The sequence below is a fragment of the Pleurodeles waltl genome, chromosome 6 (genome assembly GCF_031143425.1).
Source record: "Pleurodeles waltl isolate 20211129_DDA chromosome 6, aPleWal1.hap1.20221129, whole genome shotgun sequence".
NCBI lineage: Eukaryota > Metazoa > Chordata > Amphibia > Caudata > Salamandridae > Pleurodeles > Pleurodeles waltl.
The window spans coordinates 1,131,737,748-1,131,759,659 of record NC_090445.1 but is presented as its reverse complement, the minus strand read 5'-3'; positions in this window follow the sequence as shown (position 1 = coordinate 1,131,759,659).

The window sequence follows — 21,912 nt, the reverse complement described above, 5'->3', positions numbered from 1 at the left end:
TGTTTGGCACTTGCTTGCCTTAATAGTGAGGATTGCCTTCTGCAGGGCCTCTAACACTCTCCAGAGTTGTTGCAGATGTTCCTCCCATGTGGAACTAAACACAGCAATGTCAGCCAGGTAGGCGGTACTGAACTCATCCAGCCCAGCCAACACCTGGTTGACCAACCTCGGAAAGGTGTCAGGGGCATTCTTCACCCCAAATGGCATCCCTTTAAGTTGAAAGTGTCCATCTGGGGTAGAAAATGCTGACCCCTCCGTGGCCCTCAATTAAGGCAATCTTCCAATACCCAGACGTTAAGTCAAACAAGCTGAGGTACTTGGCAGCTCCCAACCAGTCTATGAGCTCATCAGCTCAGGGGATGGGGTGTGCGTCAGTCTTGCTGACTGCATTGAGTCCCCGGTAGTCCACACAGAACCTGAGTTCCGAAGTGGCACCAGGTGCAGCAGCCTTTGAGACCAATCCCGCTGGACTGGCCCTAGCACTGCTAGGGTTAACATTTTGGATACTTCATCCTTAATGCTAACCCTGACCCTGTCAGTCACCCTGTAAACCTTCTGTTTGATGGGTGGACTGTCCCCAGTGTCCACATCATGTGTGCACAAGTGTGTGACCACTGGGATCAGAGAAACAATGAGGCGAACTGTCCCAACACCTGGCGACAGTCCCTCTGCTGCTCTTCAGTCAGGGAGGGGGAAAGGATCACTCCCTCCACAAACCCATCTTTCTCTCCTGCAGACGGGAGGTCAGAAAGTGGCTCACTCTCCTCCTCCACCCCATCGTCTGTTGCAAGGACCATGGACAGTTCAGTCCGCTCAAAGTGCGGCTTGAGGCGGTTAACATGCAGGACCCTTAAAGGGTTCCTTGGAGACTGCAAGCCCACCAGGTAGGTGACTTCACTCTCGCGCTCCACCACCTCAAATGGCCAAGTCCACTTATTCTGGAGCGCTCTAGGCTCGACTGGTGCCATCACCCACACTTTTTGACCAGGTTGAAACTCGACCTGAGTGGCATTCTGGTCATACCACCGTTTCCTGTCCTCCTGGCTTGCTTTTAGGTTCTCCTGTGCGAGACCCTTGAAGCGGGCAGTATAGTTTCTCAAAGCCAGCATGTAACTAAATACATCCTGGGAGGGTTTACTAGGAGCTTTCTCCAAAGCCTCCTTCACCAGACGTAAAGGTCCTCTCACAGGGTGGCCATAGATCAGCTCAAAGGGACTAAACCCAAGTCCCTTTTGAGGCACCTCCCTATAAGCGAACAGAAGGCATGGCAAGAGGATGTCCCACTTTCGCCTCAAGGGCTCTGACAGGCCCTGGATCATGCCTTTTAAGGTGTGGTTGAATCTCTCAACCAGACTATTACTTTGGGGGTGGTAAGGTGTGGTAAACTTGTAGGTTACCCCACACACCATCCACAGAGACTTCGTATATGTTGATATGAAGTTGGTACCCCTATCAGATACCACTTCCTTGGGGAACCCCATGAGAGTAAAACCCCCCATCAGTGCACGACCCACCACAGGGGAAGTGACTGACCCCAGAGGAATGGCTTCTGGGTACCGGGTGGCATGGTCCACCAAGACGAGGATGAACCTTTTGCCCATGGCTGTCTTGGGATCCAGAGGCGCCACAATGTCAATACCTACCCTCTCAAAGGGAGTACTAACAACAGGTAAAGGTTGGAGGGGAGCCTTACATTTCCCCCCACTCTTGCCACTTGCCTGACAAGTTGGGCAAGACCTACAGTGTGCAGCAGAATGCTTGTGCATCTGTGGCCAATAGAAGTGGGAGACAAGCCGCTTATAGGTCTTGTCCTGCCCCGGGTATCCTGCCAAAGGCACATCATGAGCCAACCCCAGTAGGAAGGCCCTGAAGCACTGGGGTACCACCAGCATACGAGCTAACCCAGGCTCAGGAACCTTAGGCTCACTATACAGGAGGCCGTCCTCCCCATAGATCAGGTGAGTACTGGGCTCCTTGCCATCCGCCTGGGCTGCAGCCTGCTGCTGCAGTCCCTCTAGAGTAGGGCAAGTTTTCTATGCCTCACAGAATGCCTCCCTGGTGGGTCCCCCTTCCTGCTGCCACTGGGACAGCTCAGGGACCTCCCCCAGTTCAGCCACCTGTTCCCCTGTAGGCTCCGGAGCATCACCCTCAGGCTCAACCTCCTCCCGGACCATGGGAACTTCTTAGGCCGGTTTCCCACACCCCCTGCCCTTCCTCTTCTTGGCAGTCCCCTGGGCCACAGTTTCAGGCCCTAGGGCTCTTGACCACCCTGACGGGCTGCCATTGACCGAGTGGATACACATACCCACCCAGGCAGACCCAACATCTCCAAGTGAGACCTGTGTTCCACCTCCTTCCAAGGGGAATCCTCCAGGTCATTGCCTAGCAAACAATCTACAGGCATGGTTGGACTCACAGCTACCTTTAAGGAACCTTAGACCCCACCTATTCAAAGGGAACCTGCGCCACTCTGCAAAGGTGCTCCGAGTTGTCCACTGCAACTACTTGGTGAAGTACCCGGGGATCAATCTGCTCTTCAGACACCAGCTGACTCCTCACTGTAGTCACACTGGCTACTGTGTATCTCAGAGCCTCCCTCCTCTGTCCATTGATGGTCACCCACTGCCTGTTCTTTTTAGTGTTCTCAGGCACAAGGGTTCTCTGGACCATCTCACTGTCCCCTAGTGAGGCAAGGGTCATCTCAGCCGGCTCCCACCCACCTGGAACCAACTCCTCCCCAAGCACTACACTAGCCAAACCCTGTGGCTGCGCACCAGTGGGTGCCGTGTATTTTGGGGCATTTGGGGTCCCCGCTCATATGACCCACTTGGTCAAATGCATAACACTTACGTGAGGGTCCCCCTGCCACTGGCTTCCCTTTGGAGAACCATGGCTTCTTCTCACTGGGGGGTTGGGAATCTCTACCCTGGGAATCAGTTTGGGGCCCTTTAGAGAACTCCTCCTGTTTACCCTTACCCCCCTTTTCTTCTGAGAGGGACCATGCGCACCCTTGGTGTGGTCTCCCCCATACTTTTTCTGGACCCTGGTGCTCCCCCAGCAGTCCGCTTCCTGCGCAAGCTTCCTGGGATCAGTCAGCTTGCTGTCAATCAGGTGCTGGTGCAGCTCTGGAAAACATAAACTGTACAAGTGCTCCCAAGCAATCGGATTGTAAAGCCCCTCACACATTGTTACCTTACTGCCCTTCACCCAACCATCCAGTGACCTGAAAAAAGAATCAACACATTCCAACCATGTTTGGGATTCCTTCTTCTTATAGGACCTAAATGTATCCTTATACTGCTCAGGGGTGAGACCATATCTTGTGAGTAGGGCATCCTTCATGATAGTGTAGGTGAGATTCTGAGCATCCCCTAAGGCTGTCAGTGTATCCCTCCCCTCTACCTCAAAGTGCTTCCACAGACCCGTCCCCCAATGAGCTTCAGAGACCAGATTAATGTGGAGAGCAGACTCATACCCCTTGAACCACAAGTATATGTCATCCTCCCTTTTGTAATCCTTCACAAGATCTTTAGGAATGTGTACCCTCCTCTAAGGCCACACTGTGATGTGGTTGCCACCATCCCTACTAGACTGCCTCCTCTGATCCAGCTCCCTTAAGCTGAGCTCATGAGCCAACAATAACTGTTTCTCCTCTATGGCCATCCACATTTTCTCCAACTCCCTCTGGTGCGCCCTCTCTGCCTGTCTGTTGCAATTCTTCAGGAGTCAGACCCTTAGATGAGACACTGCTACCTGCCTTGACACCCTTCCCCTGGACATAACAGTCCCACCCACAATACCACTGTGGATGGAATGCTCTTCCTCCTCATCATCCTCCTCAACCTCTGTGTGCCCTTCAGTTTTCTTGGCTGTCACCCAGGCCCTCAACTTATTTGGCATCTCCTCCTTCTTGGAGGAGCTCTCACTGGGACAGTTAAAACGTTTACAGAACTGCTTCAACTGAGCCACTGTATTGCTCTCTAATTTCTCTAGGTCAAAAGCAGCTCCAACTGATGCATGTTGAAAAGTCAACAAAAGTGCAAAGTTCCAAAAGGCAGAAAACAAGTTCCCAATGAAGTTCAGACGTCACTCAAAGATTACTAAAAAATGGATGCAGGGAAAAATCCAAGAAAAAGAGAAAAAGCAAAAATCACAAGACAAGTAGTATATGGTCACGTAGTGGTCTGAACTCCAAACGGTAATGTACACTTAATCACTATGTCAAGTACAAATACAAGTCCAATCCCAACTGCTGATCACCAATGTTAGAAATGGGGTCTTTGGTTGGCAGTCAGGTTACCCCCTGTCCAAACAAGGACCCTCACTTTAGTCAGGGTAAAAGAGAATCACCCTCAGCTAACCCCCACTCACCCCCTTGGTAGCTTGGCACGAGCTGGAGGCTTAACTTCAGAGTGCTAGGTGTAAAGTATTTGTACCAACACTCACAGTAACTTAATGAAAACACTACAAAATGACACAACACAGGTTTAGAAAAATAGAAAATATTTATCTAAACAAAACAAGACCAAAACGACAAAAATCTACAGTACACAATTCAAGTTATCAATTAAAAACCAAAAAGAGTCTTCATGTAATTTTAAACACAACGCTAATGCTTTTAGCGTAAAAATTTACCTGGGTGCATCAAAAATAACCACGCCTGGGCTAGTGTGCGTCAAATAGGGCTTGCGATGCGTCTATATCACTCACGAGCGAGACCGTGCGTCAGTTCTCCTTCAGTCGAGTCGGCGTGTATCGTTTCTTCTCTCCACAGGAGAGCGATATGTCGAATCGAACCACACTCTCCGGTCCGGGCAGGCCTTGCGTAATTTTTACAAGCCCAGCGATGTTTGCGTCGGAAATCCTGCCACACGGTGATCCGAAAACCACGCAGCGTGGGTTGCATTCTCACCAGCCTCCGTCAGCGATGTTGCACGTCGTTTCTCCAGCCATGTGCATCGATCTTTCAGCTGCGCTGCAGGCGAGCGTCAGTTTTCAGCCGCGAAGCCGGCGGCGTATCGTTTTTTTTAGCCGCGGATCGGAGTTGCATTGATCTTTTCCCTGCACGGCGGTCTGTGCATGGATTTCTCACTCTTGGTCTGCCAGCTTCTCCTTTCAGGGTCCCAGGAACTGGATGGGCACCACTTGGTAGGGTAGGAGTCTCAGCAGAGGTTCCAGGTGCTGGCAGAGAGAAGTCTTTGCTGTCCCTGAGACTTCAAACAACAGGAGACAAGCTTGAATTCAAACCCTTGGAGAGTTCTTCACAAGAAGGAAGGCACACAAAGTCCAGTCTTTGTCCTCTAGCACAAGCAGAAGCAGCAACTGCAGGATAGCTCCACAAAGCACAGTCACTGGCAGGGCAGCTCTTCTTCCTCAGCCCCATCAGCTCTTCTCCAGGCAGAGGTTCCTCTTGGTTTCCAGACATGTTCTAAAGTCTGTGGTTTTGGGTGCCCTTCTTATACCCATTTTGCCCTTTGAAGTAGGCTTACTTCAAAGAAAAGTCTCTCTTGTTTGTGAAATCCTGCCTTGCCCAGGCCAAGCCCCAGACACGCACCAGGGGTTTGGAGACTGCATTGTATGAGGGCAGGCACAGCCCTTTCAGGTGTAAGTGACCACTCCTCCCCTCCCTCTTAGCACAGATGGCTCATCAGGAAATGCAGACTACACCCCAGCTCTGTTTGTGTCACTGTCTAGAGAGAGGTATAAACAGCCCAACTGTCAAACTGACCCAGACAGGGAATCCACAAACAGGCAGAGTCACAGAAATGGTTTAAGCAAGAAAATGCCCACTTTCTTAAAGTGGCATTTTCAAACAAACAATCTTAAAATCAACTTTACTAAAAGATGTATTTTTAAATTGTGAGCTCAGAGACCCCAAACTCCACATGTCTATCCACTCCCAAAGGGAATCTACACTTTAATCATATTTAAACGTAGTTCCCATGTTAACCTATGAGAGGGACAGGCCTTGCAACAGTGAAAAACAAATTTAGCAGTATTTCACTGTCAGTACATATAAAACACATTACTATTTGTCCTCCCTTAACCATACACTGCACCCTGCCCTTGGGGCTACCTAGGGCCTAGTTTAGGGGTGTCTTACATGTAAGAAAAGGGGAGGTTTAAGTCAAATTTACAGTTTAACACTGCACACACAGAAACTGCAGTGGCAGATCCGAGCCATGTTTACAGAGCTACTAATGTGGTTGGCACAACCAGTGCTGCAGGCCCACTAGTAGCATTTGATTGTCAGGCCCTGGGTACCTCTAGTGCACTGTACTAGGGGCTTACTAGTAAATCAAATATGCCAATTATGGATGAACCAATTACATACACACTTTGTATAGGAGCACTTGCACTTCAGCACTGGTTAACGTTTGTAAAGTGCCCAGAGTAACAAAGACAGAAAAGCAGAGTCCAGCTCACATCAACAACCTGGGAAACAGAGGCAATAGGTTAAGGGAGACTACACCAAGGATGAAAAGTCTAACAAGTGCACTCTGCCTGTCTCGGAATACACATCTGGGGGGGTGGCAGCTGGGGTCTTGTGCATTCCCTCCAGACAGCTACACACAGAGGAAGCTTAGGTGTGATTGAGTGGCCATCTGCATGTTGATGGCCCAATCTGGATGAATGCAGGATGAGAGAGGATCTGACACACCTGAATGGGCTGCATCCTGAGCCCTCACAAAGGGCTGCACAACGCCTTGTAGTGTGTTTGTAGCCAGGGCAGGAAGGACAAAGACGTTGTGCCCTTCAAAAGTCTCTTGTTGAAGTCTCCCCCCAGTTCAAAGGCACCACTGGAGATAAGAACTGAGCTTCTGAATGTACCAAACTTCTGGACCTGAAGATATTTTGCCAGGAAGGACTGCTGTGCTCCTAAAGGGACTGCCTCTCTGCTGGTCTTTTCTAGACTCTTGCTTTGCTGTGCCTGCTCTACTGCCTGCTGCCCTCCTTGCTGGGAGTGAGAAGGACTGGACGTGCATCTCTACATCCCCCGAACCAAAGTGACTCCAAGGGTTTGCTCACTTATCTCCTGTTCTGAAGTCTCAGGGACATCAAAGACTTCACTCAGCTCTGCTACAGCTTCTGGACTCTGCCAACTGTGAGTCCTACCCTGCCAATGGGTGCCAATCCAGTCCTGGGCCCATATAAGTGTGTTCTGCAGCTGTTCTCAACAGAAATCCACGCATCTTCATCACTGTGGCAACTGGAACCTCTGCATCTCTCTTTGATGCCAAAGCATCACCGCTGCGGACAGAGTCATCATAGCACCGACTGCATGGCTTCACCTTTGCATTGCCAGCTGCGTGACTTGACAACAATGCATCACCTTCATAGTAAAGGGTTTGATGCCACACCTCTAGGACATCACATCAATGACTGCATGGCTCAATAACGACGCGTTTGCTGCATTTGATTGGAAACTACACATCACCTTGGCACCGTCTCCTCTGCTCCCCGCATCGGATCTTTGACATCGACGTAACCTCCTCAAAACAAATGTTTCAGCGAGACAAGGTTAATCCCTGTAGCTGGACTACGCTCGATCGCGGGCGTCCTGAACTTTGGATCTACCCCGGTCTAGCACAACCAAAGAGCCCCTGTTGGCACTTTTAAGCACCACAGTTGCAGGTATTCCATGAAAAGTCTTATCTCGATTTCATATTTTTGTTGTTTTTCTTTTTGTTTAGATAATTACATTAAATCTATTTTCTTAACTTGATGTGGATTATTGTCGTGTGGTGTGTTTTCATTGTTCTTAGTGTTGCCCAAATACTTTATGCATTGCCTCCTAAGCTAAGCCTGCCTGTTCTGTGCCAAGCTACTAGAGGGTGAGCACAGGTTAATTTATGGTGGTTAACTGACTTACCCTGACTAGGATTGTGGTTCCTGCTAGGACAGGGTGCATACCACTGCCAACCAGAAACCCAATTTATAATACCTGGCAAAAGTGCAGCAAGCAGCAGGTCAGCACAGCAGGGCATTAGCTCCTTCAGAGTAGCAGAACAGAAGAGTGTCAGTCTTTTCAGCACCCCAGCAGTCCTTCTTCCTGGCAAAGTATCCACAGGTCGAGAAGTGTATTCAAGCGGTGGTGTCTGAGGTCCAATATTTATACACAGTTGTGCCGGTGAAGGGGAAGAAGCTTCTGGAGGCAGGCCTTTCAAGTGTACGGATGCCCTGCCTTCCTGGCCCTGATTCCTGAGTATCTACAGTTGTGTAGAGACAGGACACAGCCTAATCGAGTGTAAGTGGGATTGGGCTCAGCTCCTTCCACCCATCCTGCCACTGATGTCCCACCTAGTAACACCTAGGGGGTCATTACGACCTTGGCGGGCGGCATCAGCCGCCCGCCAATATCTGACCGCCATGCGCCCGCCAATGCGGCCACACCCCTGCCGCAGCCATTTGGAGATCCCCCCTAGACCGGCGGGCGGAAACCTGGTTTCCGCCCGCCGGCCCAGCGGGGATCACGGCCGCAACATAGCGGTGTTGCGGCAGTGCGACGGGTGCAGTTGCACCCGTCGCGCTTTTCACTGTCTGCATAGCAGACAGTGAAAAGCTGCATGGGGCCCTGTCAGGGGGCCCCTGCACTGCCCATGCCAGTGGCATGGGCAGTGAAGGGGCCCCCAGGGGCCCCACGACTCCCCGTTCCACCAGCCTTTTCCTGGCGGTGCAAACCACCAGAAAAAGGCTGGCGGTCGGGGACTCATAATCCCCTGGGTAGCGCTGCAAGCAGCACTGCCCAGGCGGATTATCACCGCCGGGGCAGAAGTGGCGGAATACACCTGGAAGCACCGCCAGCCTGTTGGCGGTGCTTCTGTCGTTTTAGCCCTGGCGGTCCCGTACCGCCAGGGTCAAAATGACCCCCTAGTCTCCCCATTGTGCGTGGCAGTCTAAGAGGACTACATAAAGACCAACAGTCAGCTACACCACGTCATGTGACCCAGATACAGGCTGCAGGCACCAAATGGCTAAGGCAAGAAAATGTAAACTTTTTAAAAACACCGAACATAGAGGGGTGACCAGTTCCTATTTGGAAATTACACTTACAAAATTCAACAAGGTAACTGCAATGATATCCTATGGAAGAGGTAGGCCTTACAGTGGTGAAAAAATGAATTTAAGAGTTTTTCACTACCAGGACAGGTAAAACATAAAACTACATGCCAAACTTTTCTAATATACTACACCCTGCCCTTGGGGCTGCCGGGCTTACCTTAGGGGTAACCTATATGTATTGAAAAGGAAGGTTTGAATCTGGCAAGAGGTTTACTTTGCCAGATTGAAATGGAAGTTTAGAACCACACACACTGGCTGCAATGACAGGGCTGAGACATGATTAAAGTGCTACTAAAATGGGTGGCACAGTCAGTGCAGCAGACCCACTAGTAGCATTTAATTTAGAGGCCCCAGGCATATGTAGTGCCTCTTTACTAGGACTTATTTGTAATTAAATATGCTAATTGGGTATAAGCCAATTTTACCATGTTTTAAGCAGAGCGCACAAGCACTTTAGCACTTGTTAGTGGTGGTAAAGTTCACCGAGTCCTAACACAAACAAAAACTAATTCAGCGAAAATAGGAGGAGAAAGGCAAAAGGTCTGGGGATGACCCTGCAAAAAGGACTAAGTCCAACAGTTATAGGCTACTTAGGAAAGATACGGAGGAGGGGAAAAGCAATGATCTGCCCATGTTTTAGGACAACTTGAAACTAAAACTACACTTCCAATACACTCCCATGGACGGATGGTACAAATAGTGATTTCTATGACAATGTCCACCAAGTGCTTAGTCAGTTGCTTATTAGTTTGTGATATTTGTAGCTGGTATATGCCCAATTTTAAGCTGTTCCTTCAACCATAAGACCCATTGGCTCTTCTGTTACCCTACTACCCTAGTCAATTTAACCTAGGTTGGAAGTTTGTTCAAATTATTATTATTATTATTATTATTATTATTATTATTATTTGTAATAATAACATTAATAATAATAAAAAAATGCCTTCACATCGCATCATGTAATGACCTCACCTTCGCACAATTTTTAACACATTTATGGGAGCATATACCTTACATAATACTAGATAAAAAGTCTGTTGAATGTGTGTCTGTTATTTAGTCTGGTAAAATAGTCACACAGTTCTACCTAAAGATTCACCTACTACAGAAGAAATTGAGAAAAGAGCATATATCTAATCTTCCTTGGAAAAAGTAGCACCTATGTTAACATTGCCTTTTCATCCCGATGGAGCATGGTTGTATCTAGACATTATTAGTGAATTAGTTTTCTTTACCATGATTCATCAGTGTTTTAGGGAAGTGCATGTTTTGATGACAGTGAAACAACCAACAATGAATGGTTTAAAATGTATTAAGGTAATATTGATATCATCTTTTGTGCTAATAAGAAAGCATCATTTCTTAATCTTTTGATTATGCCAATGATGTAAAAAATTAAGAACTTGATAGCGGTATTTGACTCTTGACATGGTATAGAAACGTCAGGTCTCCAAGATTGGCATAGCTAAACATGTTTATGTTGAAAAGACAGATGCTCTTATTTCATCAAATTAGAACTGGTCCTTGCACATGCTATGTTCAAAGCTTGCATTGGCTAATGTACCTGTCTATTGTGTATATTGCCACAAGCCCTTTTTGATGGGCTCCTGAAATTGTGGAAGGAGGACATGCAAATGGTTTGAGGATTAAGGAGAGGTGGTCTCAGTGGCACATAAAGTACTGCACTGGCTGTCTAAAAAAGTATTTTTAAGAGCCATGCTCCTCTGCAGTTATCACTCTTACTCATCACATAAGCCCTCATCAGCAAATAAGATGTTCTTGAGAGGAGTCCAATGATGGGACAAAGGCTTAATCCTGTGTTTTCTTACGAAGTCAAGAGGTCAGTAGTGAGGGCGTGGTCTGGCCATGGTGGAAGATGGCCTCCTGAACTGGAGCTCCGCGTGTCGGAGGGCTTGTGAAGGTAGCAACGGCCATCACACATGTTGTGAAGAAGTGTACATCAGAAAGCTGTGAGCTTGCAGCCACCTGGGACCGTTGTCCTGGGATGCCTTGGCATTCCTGGAGCCCCACCCACCGCACAGGCCTTCAGTGGTATAGCCGACTCCCACTCCCACTCCGATAGCCTAGCCGGGGCAGAAAAGTGAGAAGGTGCCCAGAAAACGACTGTATCAGAGAGCGAAATCCTGCTACAATGCTACAGCAGGATTAGTCACTCTCTGCCCTACTCCTACATCAGACCACAACCCAACACACACCAGCCTGAACATCAACCCACAGGATCTCCTAGCAGAGAACTGCAGGTGCCTATGGATGCGTCCGGGGGAGTGGTCTTGAAGAAGCCAAGGAATGCCGGTACCGGAGGGCCGTGTGCAGACGGATTAGGAACGACTGCTTTCCCTCCTGTTTTGGTGCATTACCAATGGAACATCAGAGGCCTTCCACTCCATAGTGTCAGAGGAACTGGGCCACACATCAGCATTGAGGCTGATCTCCACATGCAGCACAGGCCTGCGGCAACACTGCTAACTGTGGGGAGATAAGCGAGGAGAAAGAGGTGATAAGTGGCCCGGGCCTGTGGCAGTGTTTCCGTTCCCCCACACTAGGGGACCCGTCTACTTGCAGCCCCATTCCAGCTACACTGGGACATCAAAAGAAAGTCCGGGAACACACCAGGGCCCTGCCTCACCCACACTGTAATAGGGCAGCATGGAAACAGGATAGTCTGGTCCTCCTCTGGGGAGAGGCATGTTCCCTCCCCCCCAACCCCAGCTCACTTCACCAGGATCAGAAGTATCTCTTTACTCTGACACCCAGAAGATCCAGCCTACCCTGGGCATTTCCAACACCTACTGCAGAGGCAGTTAGCACCCGATCCCTTTGCATATGTGGATTAAGATCAAACCCCTGTATCCACAAAGAACCGCAGACCCAGCCTGGTACTGCCTATGGACCTGTGTCCAGAGCTAAGGGTCACGCTGTGATGATCCGTCCTCCCATCCACCCTTCCAACACCACAAGGGGCACTTGGCCAGCTGAAGGGAGCACTTTGTTTGTATTTCTGGTCACCTCCACGTCCTTTGCCCCACCATCTGAGCCTTGATTTGCCCTGCCTGCCTCTGACTGGCAATCCCACTTGAGGACACACGTCCTTCCCGGGTCTGGACTGTCAGGGATCAACTGAGACCTTTTAGCCTGGACCCTACACACCGCCGACCTGTTGTCCCGGGGACGAGCAGACTCAGCTGAAACTGATTAGGTCTTGCCTTGCGTCCTTTTCTGCCAAGCTCCTCTGGCCTTGTCCCACCTAGCACCTTTGCCACCCCGGTCATGAGATCAGCGATCGGGGACACACTGCCACAGGCCTTTACCAGCCAAGTCAGCTGTAATCCAGATATCTGTACAGTTCTGAGGGAACAGCATACAGAGAAGGACACTGGGCACAGACCTGACCCCAGGTGCCTAACTTGGAGAGCTACCCACTGGCAAATCAACAAGACAATTTCTCTTTTCAGAAGCAGTACTTTCACCTCGCTCCATGGCCACGGCACGAGGATCCCCGGTGCCTGGGCAGCAGGAGAACACAATGACCAAGCAACGTACAACACCATGGAGCGTATCCTCCATGAAATCACAGCGGTAAGTCGCATCATAGAAGGAACGGACTCCATCTCTGCGCTGACTGCAGAGACCAAATACATTAGTTCGGAAATCACAGGATTGAAGAGCAAGATTTGGAACTTGGAGATTCGTCTCACTTCAGTGGAAGACCGCCTCAACATGCTCCCGGACAGAGATCAAGAACTCCTCTGCCTCCGCAGCAAGGTCATTGTCCTAGAAGATAAGAGCCACAGGGACATCGTCCACTTCTTTGGGTTTTCGAAACACCTGGCAGTGTCAGATGTGAAGCGCTTCCTCAGGGATATCCTCTTAGCCCTCACAGGCCTTACCTTTGAACCCCCATTGGAATTACAGAGGGTGCACCGTATAGGCCCAGCAAGCCAAGACAGCATGACAAGGCCCCACCCCATCATCGCTTGCTTCCTAAACCATGAACAGGTACTGCAGATCTTAAACAGGGCTCACACCCATGGTCCTACTCACGTGACGGACATGAAATCCATATCGCTGCAGATTTTTCCAAAGAAACCAGTGACCGCGGCAGGGCGTTCTTATCCCTCTGCCTCCGGCTCCGTCAAATGGATATTAAGGCCCATATTTATACTTTTTGACGCAAAACTGCGCTGACGCAGTTTTGCGTCAAAAATTGTAATGCCGGCTAATGCCATTTCTTTGCGCCGCTCGGGCGTCAAATTTATACTTTGATGCTTGGCGGCGCAAACCACTGGTGTGAGTCATTTTTTTAACTCAAACCAGTGGGTCACGTTGTAAAGAAAAATGACGTTAACGCGGCGAAAGTGACTTTGATCCTGTTCACGACGTCGCAAACTGGATACGTGCCTTTTTTTGAAGCAATTGCATCAAAAAGCGGCGCAAACATAGCAAAATGTGCAAAGTAGAGCCACAATGGATCCCAGAAGCTTTGAGAGACCCCAGGAAGATGACAACAGACAAGGAACCAGCCAGGAGGACCCATACAAGACCCAGGAGAGGGAGGAGAAAAAAAGGAAGTCTTGGTTCAGTGCAGAGGAGCAGGAAATACCGGTGAAAGAGGTGACGGAACACCAGCACCAACTTTTTGTCACCTCTAAATTGCCAAATAGTAGGAGAGAGGCAATTTGCCAACAAATTGTTGACAAGATAAACAGTGTGGCAGAAGTACAGAAAACAGTCATCGAGTGCAAGAAATGCTGGCATGAGCGCAAGCGCAGGACCAAGGAAAAGATGGCCAGGAACATGAAGGCAGCACGGCAGACTGGAGGTGGGAGTCCAGCACCGCAGGAGGCCCTGGACCACATGGAGGAGATGGTGGCAGCCGTCATCCCTGAGGAGATTGTCACAGGGATTCAAGGACAGGACAGCGCAGACCACCAGGAGACAACACAAATGCAGGGTAAGTGGCATGGGGAACTAAAATGCCTAAATGTTCACTGTAAGCAGGGGGGACATACCTACTACACATGCATGTAAGTCATTATATTCAGGGAGTGGAATGGGCAAAGGAGCAGGGCACGGGGCATGGGCTGTTCAGAGGAAACCTGGGGCACAGTGCTACACTACACCAACAACCTTTGTATTGGGGTATGCTGCCATGCTAAGGATGTTGGAAAGGTAAAGCCAGTCCAGGAGGGTAGGGTACAACTGTCCTGCTGTCACACGACAGCTGGTGTTCTCCCTACATGAACTAGGGCTCAATTAACAGTCTCATGCCATATCAGCAAGTGGAATTTAACATTGACAACAGTTGCCACTACCACCTCTGCTGTGTGTGCAGGTCAAGTAGCTAATGGCAGTTATGTGCCGATGGACAAACACACCCAAATTAGAGGGTCCAGGATGACAACGTTATCAATCCCCTGTAATCAATAAAAATGTGCTAATCCTGTCAAATGTGAATGTACATAGTCGCTACAAACTTCAGCCAGTCATAAACATTATGAGGTACACAGCAGTAATGTCATACTCATGCTACATATGTCAGGGTCCACCCTGTGCCTGTGCCTGGGTCACAATAGCTGCAAGGACACCATGCAACATCCCAACTGTTATACTGCTCAGACAACAGCATTGAGGGGGAGGACATATGTTACCGGCTAGTGAAATACACCCGCGCAGTCAGAAGAGGAAATGGAACACTGCTAGGACCATCATTGCAATCCAATGTAGCACACATTCCCCAACATCAACATTACCCATTACCAATGCTGACATCTGTCGTGTGCCCTGCCAATGCTATACATAGTATATGCTAGGTCTCAGCAACATATAGCTGGATGTGAAATATCAGAGACTGGGGTAGTTCCAAATTGTTAAGTGTGGTGCAAGTGCTATCAGAACACCCACAGCCAGTGCAAGGCCACAACATGAGAATGGAAGTAGATGGAGGGTTGAGTTGTACAATAAGGTGGCAACATACAATTTGGGCAGCCTAGAGGATGTGACGCAGACAATTCCCCAAACTGCCCACACTAAATGTGACATGCAGGTGGAGCATAGGCCTGGGATATTAAAGACAGGAACAATGAACAGGAACCAATATCACAATGTGCAACTAATAAGAAGTCAGGCATGTAACATTATAAATGCCACAACACAGACACACTAATTGTACTATATCTCATTGCAGAGGACGATGGCTGTCCTGGGGATATGCCTGTCCTGGACTTCCCTGATGACATGGATGACGAGCTGACAAACACCAGCCAGCAGACCCTCCAAGATGTTCTTGGAACCCTCCAGACACCACCTGTAGTTGCAAGGAGGACCACAGATACAGCAGCCATCACAGAGGACCCACCCACCACCCCAACAGTACGACATGCCAGCTCCAACCCAGCTGATGACTCTGACAACACTGGCACCAGCTTTGAGAGGACTGTAGTTGGAGTACAGTGGGAGCTGGCCGAGGAGGTGCGGGTGGGGATGGAAAATATGGCAGCCAGCCTAGAGGGGATGCGTTTGTGCATGATGTCAACTGCAGAACAGGCAGCAGCCATGCAAGGGTGAACATCAATCTTGCAAGAACTTCAACAAAGTGTGAAGGAAATCAGCACAGCAGTAAGGGAGTTGACAGAACACCTGGTATCCCAAACCTTTCAATGCATGCACGAATGCAATATTGACCCCCTCAGGACCGATCTGGCTGCCTACCACAGTGATGTAGCTGCTATCCTTACGAACTAGCAGCTCCTCCTTGCTGAAGTACTGCCCTTATTAGCCCCACAGTTGGCAGCTACCGAGATTTCTGACTCCACGTCTTCAAACACTGAAGTGTGTGTTGCCCCTTCAAACCCACCACCACCAAGGGCAGAGGAGACGACACACACATCAGAAGATGAAGACATGGAACAGATCACCTTCACCCATAAGAGTACCCGGTAGCACTAGTCCCTGCCACATGGGCACTTAAAACCAAGGTCCTGTGCTTTGTAACATGCCAGTCTTGAAACAGCTTATCACAAGCACACTGTTTACCTTGTCACTATGCCCTGTGATTATCTCTCACTACCTCATTGGCAATTCATGTCCCTCTGCACTGTATGGCACTTCACCCCAGCATGTTCAATGACGTCCTTTTGCACTTGTGTAGGATCACAATGGAATGTGTCACACTAATGGACTCAGAATCCTGGACCATGTAAATATAGCACTAAAGCACTTTAAAATAAATAGCACTTACACAACCACTTTGTCTCTGTGTAATGTGACACATCAACCGTGAGGGAGATTAGTGATGTTTGCCACATGTCAATGCCCATAGAATGTCAATACAACTGCCCTGAAAGATTGTGGGCTGATAACTATGCACTGTGGTCTGGATTGTACCATCATCTGCCCTTCCTGAGGGTTAATTCTGAAGTAAATAGAAACATTAAAATATAATGCTGAGTTGGACAGAATAAGTCTTCTTCAAGGGATGTCTAAGCAGAAAATCATTGTCTTTTTAAATTTTTATTCTAGACAATCTTTAGGTATGTGACATTTGACTCAAATTTTTCATCACACACACCGTACAGCAGGAATGGATGTGTACGAGTGTACGTACAAATAAGTAACCTGACTGTACAATGTAACAAATGATAGGTGTGACTTATGTATACTATACTACATGAGATTATACCATCACTCACCTTATCAGGTTTCACCTGAACATCAGGCTGCAGGCAGACCTAACACAGTGTCCTCAATACCAAATCTGGTCTCAAAGTATGACAGACTGAAAACATACATCCAAACTTAACAACACATTGGGAACCATAGTAACCTTGAGTGGTGTGTGCAATGGATGGCAGATTCCTAGCGAAGTAGCTTTGGTGTAGCTGCCAATGTGACAGCTCAGTTGGGATTTGGATGCAGGATGGAACACAAATGCAAATACTAAATTGACACTGTTCACCCATGCCAAGGCCCTGATCCCGAAGCATGTGACACATACTGTAAAGGAGTACCTACGTATTTATTCAACTGTAAAAATAGGATGCTAAATCTAGGGGAAACACCTTAACTAACCTAACCTATCCTAACTACACATTACCCACAACTGTCCCTAACTACCCTAAGCTAAACTTACTTATCACATTTAACTAAACACTCTAAACATCAACCCCCCACCCCCCCTTATATGACGGGACACATGGAGGAAAACATATACTAACCTAAACACATAGGGGGTCATTCCTACCCTGGCGGTCTGAGACCGCCAGGGTAGGGGACGGAGGAAGCACCGCCAACAGGCTGGCGGTGCTTCTGGGGCTATTCTGACCGCGGCGGTGAAGCCGCGGTCAGAAAAGGGAAGCCGGCGGTTTCCCGCCGGTTTCCCGCTGCCCCAGGGAATCCTCCACAGCGGCGCTGCAAGCAGCGCCGCCATGGGGATTCCGACCCCCTTCCCGCCAGCCTGGTTCTGGCGGTTTTCACCGCCAGAACCAGGCTGGCGGGAACGGGTGTCGTGGGGCCCCCTAACAGGGCCCCACATTGATTTTCAGTGTCTGCTTGGCAGACACTGAAAATCGCGACGGGTGCAACTGCACCCGTCGCACACCAGCAACTCCGCCGGCTCCATTCGGAGCCGGCTTCCTCGTTGCTGGTGCTTTCCCGCTGGGCAGGCGGGTGGCCTTTTGGCGGTCGCCCGCCCAGCGGGAAAGTCAGAATTACCGCGGCGGTCATTTGACCGCGCTGCAGTATTCTGGCGGGGGAACTTTGGCGGGCGGCCTCCGAAGTTAGAATGACCCCCATAATATCTTATCCTAAACAATTATATATTTTTTGATATTTTATATATATATATATATGTATATATGTATATATATATATATTTTTTTTTCTTTTTTTCTTTTTCTTTATTTAATACACAAAAACCCCAACATCATCCCCCACTCATACAAGTACAAAAAAACACATGTAAAAATATCATTCCCTCCACCCCTCAACCCACTAATACTAACTAAACTAACAGCCTATTCTAACCTAACACTAAGCCCCCTAAGCCCACTAATTAAAAGAACCAGAAAGATGAGGGAGGGGAGGGAATCATGGGTGAGGGTATCAAAGTCACAAGTTCACCCTCCGTAGGGTCGTCTTAATTGCATGCACTTTCTTGTTTATCTGCGACACCTCCTGCTGCAGCCTGTCCAGTCTGCACAACATCCGTTGCATGTCACATTGCATTGCACGAAATTCAACATTGTCAAGACTGCAGAGGGTTGTCCAGTTGGTGGTGCCATGCTTGGAGGGGGGGTGCAGGGGTTGCTGATAGTGGTCCAGGAGCTGAGGATGTTGATGGACCTGCAGTGGTGGCTGTCATCCTTACTGCCTCCTGGGTCGTAGTGGTGGTGCTGGTGGTGGCTGCTGTTGTGGACACACCCCTGATGCTCTTTAATGGCGATAATGCATGTGGCGGAACCCAGACTCTACATCTAGAATGTGGCGGTAACGCATCGCCCTCCACTGAAATTCACGGATCTGGTTGGCATCCATATTGGCTGCTGTTAAAAAAGATAAATCCTAACATTAGTTACATCATTGTGTGATACAGCTACTGATGAGAATCAGACAATACATCTAGGGCCAGATGTAGCAAAGGTTTGCGAGTCGCAAACGGGCCGAATCGCTATTTGCGACAGTGCAAAATCGGAAATGGGATGCAAAAAGCCCATTTCCGACTCGCAAAAAGCGATGGGACCCGTTTGCGAGTCGCATCCGTTGCTACCCCATTTTGCGACCCGCAAATACCAAGTCGCAATTGCGAGTCGCAAAAAGCCCATTTTGCATGTCCCATTTACCACTAACTCAGAGCAGGTGGTAACCATTACCAAAGTATAAAAGGAGACCCAGAAGGCATCTGGGTTACACAAGATGGCGGAGATATACCTGATAGCAGTGAGAAGGAGAGTCCACGCAGCACAGCAGAGGAGGAGGAGGGGCCACAGACAGGAGAAGATATATAGAACAAGGCAGACTCTTTTTCAGCAAACTGAGGAAGAGATCTATGACAAATACCGCCTTAGCAGCGCAGCCATACTAGAATTAATTGATTTACTCAAACCACAGCTAGAACACCAGACTCTGCGTGGCTGCGCCATCCCTACGCATGTGCAAGTGCTATGCTCACTGCACCTCTTGGCCTCAGGGAGCTATCAGGGGGTCATTGCTGTGGCAGGTGGGGTATCCCAAAGTGCAGTGTCAAGGTTCCTCAGGGCCTTCCTAGATGCCTTAGTCACGCACATGTCCCACTTCATATACTTACCAAGGAATGAGGCAGAACTGAAGAGCACCAAGCTGGACTTTTACCGCATTGCCCACTTTCCCCATGTCATAGGGTGTGTAGATGGGACACACATTCAAATATGCCCCCCTGCTAATCTAGAACACCTTTTCCGCAACAGAAAGTGTACCCACTCACTCAATATTCAGGTTGTTTGTGACGCCCATTATGTCATCACTGACATTATAGCTAAGTTTCCAGGCAGTACCCATGACTCATACATTTTTAGGCATAGTGGGATATATCAACGCCTGGAACGTGGGGAATTCGGAGACTGTTACCTCCTAGGTAGAGCCACAGACACTTGCAGACATACACACAGGTCACTGGGCACGACAATCTGGACTTCCTAACAGTGTACTTTTGTGCCCAACAGGTGACAGTGCATATGCTCTCAGGCCTTGGATCATGACTCCGTTTTTAACACCCAGCAATGATTCCGAGAGGCAATACAACAGTGCACATAAGAGGACCAGGAACCTCATCGAGCGCACCTTCGGACTCCTGAAGGCAAGATTCAGATGCCTCCACCGCAGTGGAGGTGCCCTCCAATACACCCCCATTACTGCATTCAAAATTGTGGTCGCATGCGCCATCCTCCACAACATAGCTACCCGACGTGGGCTACCTCTCACCCCTGCAGACCCAGATCCTGATGATGAAGAGCAAGAACAACCACATCGCCATCATGGGGATAGGAGTATGGCAAATCAAGGCAGACTGAGACGGGAACACATTGCAACACAATATTTTGGACGGTACGTGTCAACTCCCACCATACTCACCTATTAACCAAAAACTCCATTTGTTAAGTGTATCAAAAATAACTGATTTATTAGTGCATTAATGAAACTATTCACAAGTAAAGATTGTCCATGGGCAGGAAAATGCTAACCAGGCATGTGGCACATTAACGTCATGTGCCACATTTTATGGTCCAGGGTGATCTCTAAGACCTTCTGCCCCTCCTGCCAGCCTGGCTGGTCCCTAGTGCTTCCGTGGTGCTCTGCCTGTCACTCCTGAGCACCCTGCTGTCAGTGACAGAGACACTGCTCACTGTTGAGCCCTCCTCACTGTCCTGGGGTGTTTCCCCTGTGGCCCTCGACATTTCCCGTGTCTCCATCATTTCTATAATGTGGGTCAGACGTCCCAGGCCCCTAGCCACATCCCCAGCGAAATGGCCCATCTCAACTTGCAGCCCAACTGTCCTCCTCGACAGGCCTGTGGTGTTCATGGCGAGCCTGCCGATGGATGTGGCCATCCTGTCCAGTCTGTGCAGGAGCTGCCGATCCCTGCGCCGCCCACCCTCGGCCTGGGCCAGTAGTCCTCCCGCCAGTTCCCTCATGGCAAGGGCAAGGTCCCCAGTGTTACTGCAGATCATGTCCATCCGTGTGTTGAGGTGCTGCATGCTGGCATGGTTGTTGCGCACAAAGCGGTGCAGCACACCACTAATTCTCCCCAAAATTCTATTATGTAGGCGCTGACCACGAAGCAGATGTGCCTCACTGGTGCTGGGAGGAAGTAGCCCGGATGCAGACTGCAGCCCTGATGGTATGGACCTGCGACGCCTGCGCAGCGGTGGCTGCCCTGTGCTTCCACCTGTCTCATCCCTGCCTGTTGCTGGGGCAGCCTCTTGTGGAATTGTTGCAGCAGGTGTGGCTACTGCAGGGATGCTGCTGACCGTGCAGGTGGGGGTGCTGGTGGGTCCTGGGGTGTCCTCATGGGCCTGGCTGCTTGGAGTGTTGGTGGTGTCTTGCTGGAGACCTGTGGGACATGGGGAACAGACTGTCAGTGTCTACTATCTATTGCACACTTCATAATAAACATTTGCCTATGAACTGCCTACTTGACTACATTTCCCATAATGCATCATTCTGGCATTTGCTACCCTGAAATGGAGCTATCTTGGTTGTGCATGCCCCTGTGTACATGGTGGGTGGGGGTATTGCATTGATAGGGGTACAGGCATATCACATGGTACTCACCGGTTGATGTGCTGGGCTCTGAGGTGTCCAGGTCCCCAAATCCAGACACTGCCTCCTGCTCCAAGGTTCCTTCCACCCTTTCTTCCAGGGGTGTGGGTGGTGGCACAGACGATTGTCCCCCTCCTGTGCCTCTCATCTCCCGGAGCCTTTCAGCCACCCTCTCCTTGGTCCGGGAGCGGAGGTCATACCACCTTTTCTTGATGTCGTCGATGGTCCTATGGCTCACCCCCAGGGAATTAATCTTGTCCTGTATGTCCTGCCACAGCTGTTTCTTGGTGGCTTCAGGAACATTGAGGGCTGATCTCCCAAACAAGTCATCATAGTGCTGACAGCATTCCTCTGTCAGCACCTCCAGCTCCCTCCCAGAGAATTTCAGCTTCCTCTTTCTTGGTGTTCCCTCCATGGCAGCTGCTGTTTGTCCTGTGTGAAATTCGGCAGTTATAAAAGGGTGTGGTCCTGCCTCCTCCCAGGTGTATTTGTAAACTTCCTGGCTGTGATGTCATCATCATGTGCCAGGAAGTGTTT